Source organism: Pieris rapae, chromosome 13 (assembly GCF_905147795.1).
Source record: "Pieris rapae chromosome 13, ilPieRapa1.1, whole genome shotgun sequence".
In the NCBI taxonomy this organism is placed as follows: domain Eukaryota; kingdom Metazoa; phylum Arthropoda; class Insecta; order Lepidoptera; family Pieridae; genus Pieris; species Pieris rapae.
In genome coordinates, this window is record NC_059521.1 from 974,476 (window position 1) to 982,956 (window position 8,481).

The following is an 8,481-nucleotide window of genomic DNA, read 5'->3' on the forward strand; positions in this document are numbered from 1 at the left end:
CATCGCGTTGACGGTGTCTTTTGCGATCTTTTGCTTACGTCCTTAACAACGACATTGTTTTCGTAGTCCCAACACATTGTGTGACTAAATTACGAAACCACCTCCTTCAACTAATAATAATGGGTAAAATCCAGGGTAAACGGCGTGTTGGTCGAAGGAAGAAGTCATGGCTACGCAACGTTAGGGAGTGGATAGGTATTGCAACTGCGGAAGAGTTGCTACATCTGGCGCAGGACGAGACGCGTTTCAGGAAACTGACGGCAGACCTCCAGGAATGGAGAGGCACTTGATGAAGAAGATAGATTACCAGTTTTAATCGTCCATTAAGTGAACTGACAAAAGCTCTGCTTTATCCCAATTGACAATGTTACAGTTATTATTTTTGTAAATATTATAATCTGTTACAGTTTTATTTTTTTCTGTGTATGTCTTTGTATGTGTAAAAATAGCTGCCATATTGTTATCTATACTTATATTATTAAAAATAAAATAAAAATTCACCACTCACAATTTACATTAATACAAACATATTTCATTTATCCTTCACGATTTTTAAATTAATATTATGATAATGTTGTAAGCCTGAGTTTATTTAAGTATTCGTTGAGGATTTCGATAACAGAATTATCTTGGTATAAATGCAAGATGACATGTTAAGCCTTCCGCATATGATTTTAGATTACAGTAATTCAATGCAAGGGCTTATATGGCAAACTTTTACAATTAACTGCGATAATATTTTATTATTTTTACACGATAATTGATAATATTTTAAAAGTGCAAAAGGATATTTATAAAGAACTAGCTGCAGTAATTTGTTTGTATGTTTTTACTTTTAAGTACATACCTACATATGGAACATATTTATTTGATACACTATATACTGTTCAGATAGTAAATCCTGAAAAATAAATTATATAACTTCTCGGCTGTCTTCGAGTTTAGTTTGGCAACATATTTCGCGATTAATTTTAAAGTACCTGGATGACCGAGCTAAGCTCGGTATTTTTTTTTATAAATCGTGTTTTTTGGAAATTTTATTTAAGTACGAATTACATACTAATAAAATTATGAAATATCTTTATCGATAATTATATTCATATTTAAGTTTTTATTTGACTGACATCTTTAAAAGAGCAATTCTATGTTTAAGTTGATACAACACAAATAAAATGACATTTTCTAGAAATGATTCCTAGCTAAATCGATTTATCGCCCCCGAAACCCTCCGTATACTTAATTTCATGAAAATCGTTGGCGCCGATTCCGAGATTCCAATTATATATATAATATATATTTACAAGAATTGCTCATTTAAAGATATAAGATAACATTGTATAGATAGTAGATGTAGTGCCGCCTAGGTACCGCTGTATTGACAGAGGAGGATCTGCTGCTAACAGTACAGCCTGCAAATGTCGGTAGATGGCAAGACAGAAGGTGCTGGAAGATTCCTCTTTCGGAGGCCAAGACAGTTTTTGAATCACAGTGCGAGTGAAGCGAATAATAATAAAAAAAAATGTCTTATTAATATCTTAATAAATAAGTATTTAGTATACATCTATTAAATGGTCTAATATATACATTTTTTCTGATCTATTTTACATTCGAGGTCGGACGTGGCTGTCACCATTAGATTGATGTAGCCACTGATTGCAAGATACGTTATAAATTGTGACAATTTTTTATTCGCCTGTCTAAGTGATATCTTAAGTTATTTTTTGTAACAGGCTACCTGTTTAGTACCTGTCATTGTATCGATTGATTTACTTCACTTTAATCAGGGTACTAGAACGCAGGTTTTATTGACTTGTAAATATTTAAAAGAGCAATTAATAATTCTATCATTATTCGAAAATAAATCTAAAATTGGCCTCAGTTGATCACATCTCATCAATGAGAAACATTTCTTGATTAGTCATATATCGGTTCACCTGAAACGTTTTAAATGATTAATTCAAAACGACAATGAGAATTTATTAATTGTGTGTACAAATAAATTCTTTTAATTAGTTATAATATTGTTTTAAGACACCCTGTACACATGGCGTCTATTAAAGATCATACTGCCCTATTTTTGAGGAATTGGAACCAACCAATCACCTACTTATATAAAAAAATATCATAGTAAGTATTCTGAGTTGTATGCATACAGGATTGTAGTACCATTATTATTGAGGCCTATTCAGTGGTTACAAAAGCAGCACAACTCATAATAAACCATTTCCAGCCCTAAGCACAAAATATACACCATACCATAAATGTGATAAGCTGTTAAAGTAAAATTGCGCTTCAGAAAATCATACTTTTTGTAACCGTAAATTCTAGTGATTTTCATACACTGAGACTTTCTCACCTAATCTTTAAATCTGCAATTTAAGTTAATCATAGTATGCCATCGTAAAGGTTAAGATAAAAGTCTTCAATAACCTCTGGCTTTCACGCCGTGTACAAGAGACATTGGCCAACGGGTCAACTCTACCTGTATATTGAGATTTATCTAGCCGAAGGTATTTTGGTTTCTTCGGCAAATGGATATGCTGCACATAGTAGGTACTGTCTTTTATTATCATAGCTTTCACACATTTAAAAAAAACACTTTTTACCGGATTAAACCTATTATTGAACAGCTAGGCAAATTACTGGAATAGATGACGTTACATTACTCTTCCATCTTCTGCGGCTCCAACTGTCAATTAATTAATGATTTTATAATATGGAACAGTGTAGTTACTCTGAGACTAAGCATGTAATAACATTATATATTACAATACGTTACATTATAAAAGTATTTAATAAAGAATTTCTTATGTCTGTCTTTTCAGCTTTTTATTTCTGCCACATAATCGTACGAATGCCTAAGCATTAGTCAGCCAGTTAATTCAATGTTGTAACAAATGCTACGGCTGAATATAATTATTGTGTCCGCTAGATAAACGGCGATATTTAGGTGAAAATTCTAGGATGTTATGAATGGCTAAAATGTCTAAAAGGCTGCGACATTTTCACTCCAAACTTCGCGATTCCCAACTTTTCTGGTGTCCACGTTGGAATATGCTAGAAACTACAAGACGAGGCAATTGCATGTTTATTGTGTAAGCGATATTCTTAGCACAACCTGTTTATGTAAATGCACCATCTGTTTCTTGATAGGAGTCACACCTAGGTGTTTTAAGTTTAATTAAGCAATAAAGCTCGGAACATCTTTAAGCTTGCAAATGGCGGGCCATAAACTGCAAATAGAATTTGACGATCTGTAATTGAAATATTATGTTGCTTTGTTACAAACATTTTTGACTTCTACTTAATGTTTTGATTCCTAACCGAGTAAGAATTTAAAATTTCATACTTCTTATATTATTATTTATATATTCTATAATTATCGATATAGTAAACGTATTACACTGTTAAAAATTTACTCAAATAATACATTTTATGACATTGTTACAGTATTTTCACAATAGCAATGCTAAATTAACAAACGTTATGTTTAAGTCATATAATAAAATTTAACAATTACGGTTTTGTATAATATATTATGTTTAAGCATAAAAATCCGAAACAAATAATATAACAGCATTATAAAGTAACCAATGTTGTTTTTAACTACTATTAAAAAAATACAACAAAATTGTATTCTTTAAATTTTAAAATTATACAATAAACTTTTTGTATAACATGTTATTATAACATTAAATGCGTTACATAGACATAGACAATTCTCCTAAAGCCGAATTAAAATCATAAATATAATGTTACCAAAATCGTCGTCGTACGATACATACTAGAATATGGCTGCGTATTACCGTTGTAAATACCTCATTACATACATGCAATGGAAGAAATCATTTCTAAGCGTGAATTGGATTGAAATTATCGGTTAGTACCCGGGTTCCTACTATTTGCCGCTACTTCTTGTTCCAACCATTATTTTCCATTCGATCCAACACGATTCTCAATTATTGTAGATACAGGCTGTGTCATTTTGTGTCTTGTTTTGTCATTACTTTCCTGATGTCTCCATAGTATAAAGGCCATGAGTTTGGTTGTAAAGTTTGTGGCCATAATGCGAATGTAATTCTTATTTCGTAATAATTTACAAATAATACGTTTATTTTGAAACATAAGATCATCAAAGTATCACTTATTCCACGTCATTAAATTTGAACCTGTAGGCATCCCTACTCATCGGCAAAGAAGACAGAGGGTGTAGGCCGAGAGAAAAAGCCGGCGTAAAAAACTCTCGGTACTCTTTTTAAAAAGTTATAATTTTATTGTTTTTAGTTTGTCAAGATTACTCTCGAACTATACGTATTATGACGTAATAGTATTGTTAATATAACAGGAAATATTACTATTCCAGCGACCTCATATCTCAAATCGGTTCTCTTTCTCTATAGACTAGCAAAATAATGATTGTTTCGAGTTTGTTAAAGATTTGCCCCATTTTTTTATGTATGCCTACCAACCCAATGATTGGTGTAAAAAGGCCCAGGCATAACTCACATTAGCCATTGAAGACTTAAGATATCTTAAAAGTAACACAAGATAAGAATATAACATAAATATGAACATATTGTTATATTGGTATGTTTACTAATGGCGCTACAACCTTTTGGGTCTGGGTATTATATTTCACGCTGTTTTCTTTCATCGTAGGAGCTTGAAATGCGCCCATAGACAAAAAGTCAATAGGTAGGCAAAAACGAGATCGAACCTCATACCCCAGGGATGTCGCATATTAAAACTACTAGATCCGCTCAAACCAGAATAATAACATACATATATTATGAAAATGATTAAAAAAATGTTCAACTGTATTTGTAAGTGACGAAATAAAAAAACTAATAAAAGTTCTCTAAACTATAACTATAGTCCTCTTACGAAACAATTAAAATGAAATCAATACCAGAGTAAACAAGTATGGATTAAGAAAAACATGTTATAATAAAACAAACTATAATTATCATAAAGAATCAACTCCACAATATAAACCTAAATTTAACTATTACCTAAACATTCTATCTCCATTGTAATTATATTAATTCTTGTCAGACAGATAGGCTTCAGTCAAAGTATCGATAATTAACACGCAACTTGCAGATAACAATGGCGTATTGATCAATGTGTTAATGATATACTAATTAGAAACCGTCAAACAAGACCTCAAACGACTGTCAGTTTACAAAGCATTGGTGGAAATATGGAAATGGTTTGACGTGCACCAGACGAAGTGTTAATTTTTAGTTAGTTGGTTCTAAATAATGTAATTCACTATTTGCTATTCTTGAATCTGTAAGATTAGCTTTTTAGTTTTAGTTAGTTATTAATATTGTTTTTTTATTTTCTATAGATTAAGGTTCTACAGATTTTTTATATAACTTCTGGTTATGCACTTCTTGCACTCAATATTTTTATTTATTGTTTTATTATTATTACTAAGTAGGTAAAGAATATTGTAGGTACTGTAGGTCTATATGTGTGTGTTAAATATTTTTTTTTTATTATAATGATAATTTTTTTAAAGGTAGTTGACGATGTAACTGTGTTTTGCAAGAAAACTTCCTTGTTTTCTTGCAAAATACAGTACGGGGTCCCTACCCCGCATTTATTGTACAGGGATTCTGGTGTACGTTTGATCTCTCGAAAGATAAACAATACTAATATGAGATTAAAAAAATAATTCATTTCTAAAAGGAAAAAAAGCCAACATCACGAGGTGTTCCCAGGCGGTCACCCATCCAAGTACTGACCTCGCCCGACGTTGCTTAACTTCGGTGATCGGACGAGAACCGGTGTATTCAACGTGGTATGGACGTTGGCGATAGCTAAAGCGAAAATATAAGATAGAACAACTATAGGAAGTGTCGTTACAACTTTTGGTCTTAATTTTTTCTAGCCCCAATGCAACGCGATAAGAAACTTCGTTCCAATCAAGCAAATTTACAAAGTTTGATCCCTGTGGGAGCGAGGAAAGCACCAGCTCTGTGGTCACCGGTACTATCTACCAGGCCGCAACTGAAATCTTTAATTAGTACCTGTGCACTTGAACCCAAGAGTCACTTAACACTTAACGATTTAGAAGAAGAATATAGATCATCATTTGCTTAAATAATTCTAATAGGAAGTGTTACAATTTCTGTATTTGCCGATCCAAAAATATTTATTTGTTTATTTAATACCCTAAACTTGAAAGGGCATATAGAATTTGCTACAGGCTCCGCGCTGGCTTCACCAAAAAAGACCACACCGAAACCTGCCTAAAGAAAGCTTTAAATAGAAACGTGTTTAAATGTAAAAGTATTTGATTTAAACGTCTATTATTATTATTATTATGGTATTATCACTTTACCCTAATAAGCTATGCAGTCTCTCGCTAGTCACTATAACGATGAACGCAGTAATTGGTTTAACATTTCAAATCCTATGACTTACCTAAAACCATCGCCTCAGGCTGATCATTTACTACGTCTATTAGTGTACATAAAATATAATAAGATTTCAATCGTGATCAAAGCAAACCATTTGTTCACTATTAATTTAAGTGTCGTGCCATATAAATATCATTAATACAGGGCTTCAAAACTACAGACAATTATAATACAGTTAACGGTATGAAAATTACAGTAGGTTTTAAGTTATAAATCCCGCGCTCTTTGAAATGAAAAATAAAGAAATAGTTGATTATAATAGAGAATGAATGATCGACGCGAACGGAAAATTCTACGGCTCTAAAGGAGACAATACGATGGAAGATTGACCTGATCAATAGCTGCTCCAAGTAACAATAAATTCTTAATAAAACTAAATATGTATTTCATAATACTAATATGTATAAAGTATTAAAAAAACAATATTCTTAATCTACATTACACACATATAAATAGAACAACACATAAATAGAAAACTAAAAGAAATTGTATTAATTTTAAAAGTTTGATCTCTTTGTTATTGTTGGTAGTATTGCATTTTACGGTATTTGCATTTTTTTATCTACTGTAATTTTAAATTGTGACAGCACAGGCCTAAAACGACAGCTGGACATTTTAGCGTTTATTAGCGACATCTCTGGGTTTATTGCACAACTGATATAGCCGATCGTGGGACTCTGCAATAATAATAAAACCTTTAGTGAACCCACATCAGTTTTATTGCTAAAAGGTTTGCCGGCGGTTAAGTGATTCCGCCGCCCAAGGACACTCTCAATGCCAGAGGCATCGCAAGTGCGTTGCCGGCCTTCTAAATATTGGTACGCTCTTTTCTTGAAGGACCCTTAGTCGAATTGGTTCGGAAATACTTCAGTGAGTGGAATTTCCTATACTGCATAGGAGGAAATAGGATATTAAAGGGATTTTATTTTATTTTAAAATCTATTTTTTAAACAGTACAGTAGTTATATGATTCCGAACTGTTGAAAAAGGGGCCTTCAAGAGAAGAGCGCCCAAAACGCTTCAAGAGAAAGTGCCGGAAAAGAACTGGCAAATCCCCTGGTGATGCGAGTGTCCACGGGCAACGGTTTCAGAGGAACAAAGTTAAACACTTAAGTTTAATCCTGTATAGTGACCCTGTTTCTTGCCTCCTGACTGATAAAAAAAAAGATGTCAAATCTAGGATTTGCGAGTATTAACTAATATGTGCTGGTCACCCGTAAACGTCTTTAATCTTAAATTGAAAGATTTCAGTGTTATTCTACACTGTTCGCACTTATAATTTTCCAGAATTTTTATGCAAGCAACATTTTTGCTGTAGCTTCTAAGATAAAACAGTAACATTATATAAATTTAATTTTAAACTATTATGTAGTAATCGTTACTCGTGGTTTAACATTGGTCCTGATTTAAAAAAAACTTAATACGCATAAATAAGGCATAAGAAAGTGTATTTTTACGATTATTAAGCTTTTCGATAGGTCAATAATCGTAATACTGAATATGGTAGACGATAAATATACGGTATTTTATGCAAAACCGTAAATTTTTATATACGATATGTTTGGCTTTTATATCGATAAAGAATCCCCGCATTGTATTTGCATTTATGTTTTTAATCGAATTAAAATAAATTTAGTATATGATATATTATTTGCATAATCTGACATATAACGAATTAGACGTATTATTTATGATCTAGATTTCCTTTCCGAAATACTGTATTTATAGATGGACAAACGGTCAGGCTCACCTGATGTGCGACTGCGTTGCCGGCCTTTTGAAAATTGGTACGCTCTTTTCTTGAAGTACCCTAAATCAGTAAACCTCAGTATTGGGAATAGGACTGACAGATTTTGCCAGTTCTTATTCATTATACCGCCTCGATTTGAGAATTTGAAGACAGTGACTCACTTGTTGACTTAATTGTTAAAACTGTCAAACAGAAACGGAATTATTTCAATCACTACATAGTATAAAACAAAGTCGCTTTCTCTGTCCCTATGTCCCTTTGTATGCTTAAATCTTATAAACTACGCAACGGCAACTTGAT

The 8,481-nt window shown here is 32.3% G+C and overlaps 1 non-coding gene across 1 annotated transcript; it reads right to left on the bottom strand.

The window, feature by feature from the left end:
* Positions 1–5,704: 5,704 nt before the first annotated feature.
* Positions 5,705–5,823, bottom strand: LOC123689678. The gene has a single exon (XR_006750590.1). It is a non-coding gene; the product is annotated as a 5S ribosomal RNA (ribosomal RNA).
* Positions 5,824–8,481: the final 2,658 nt, after the last annotated feature.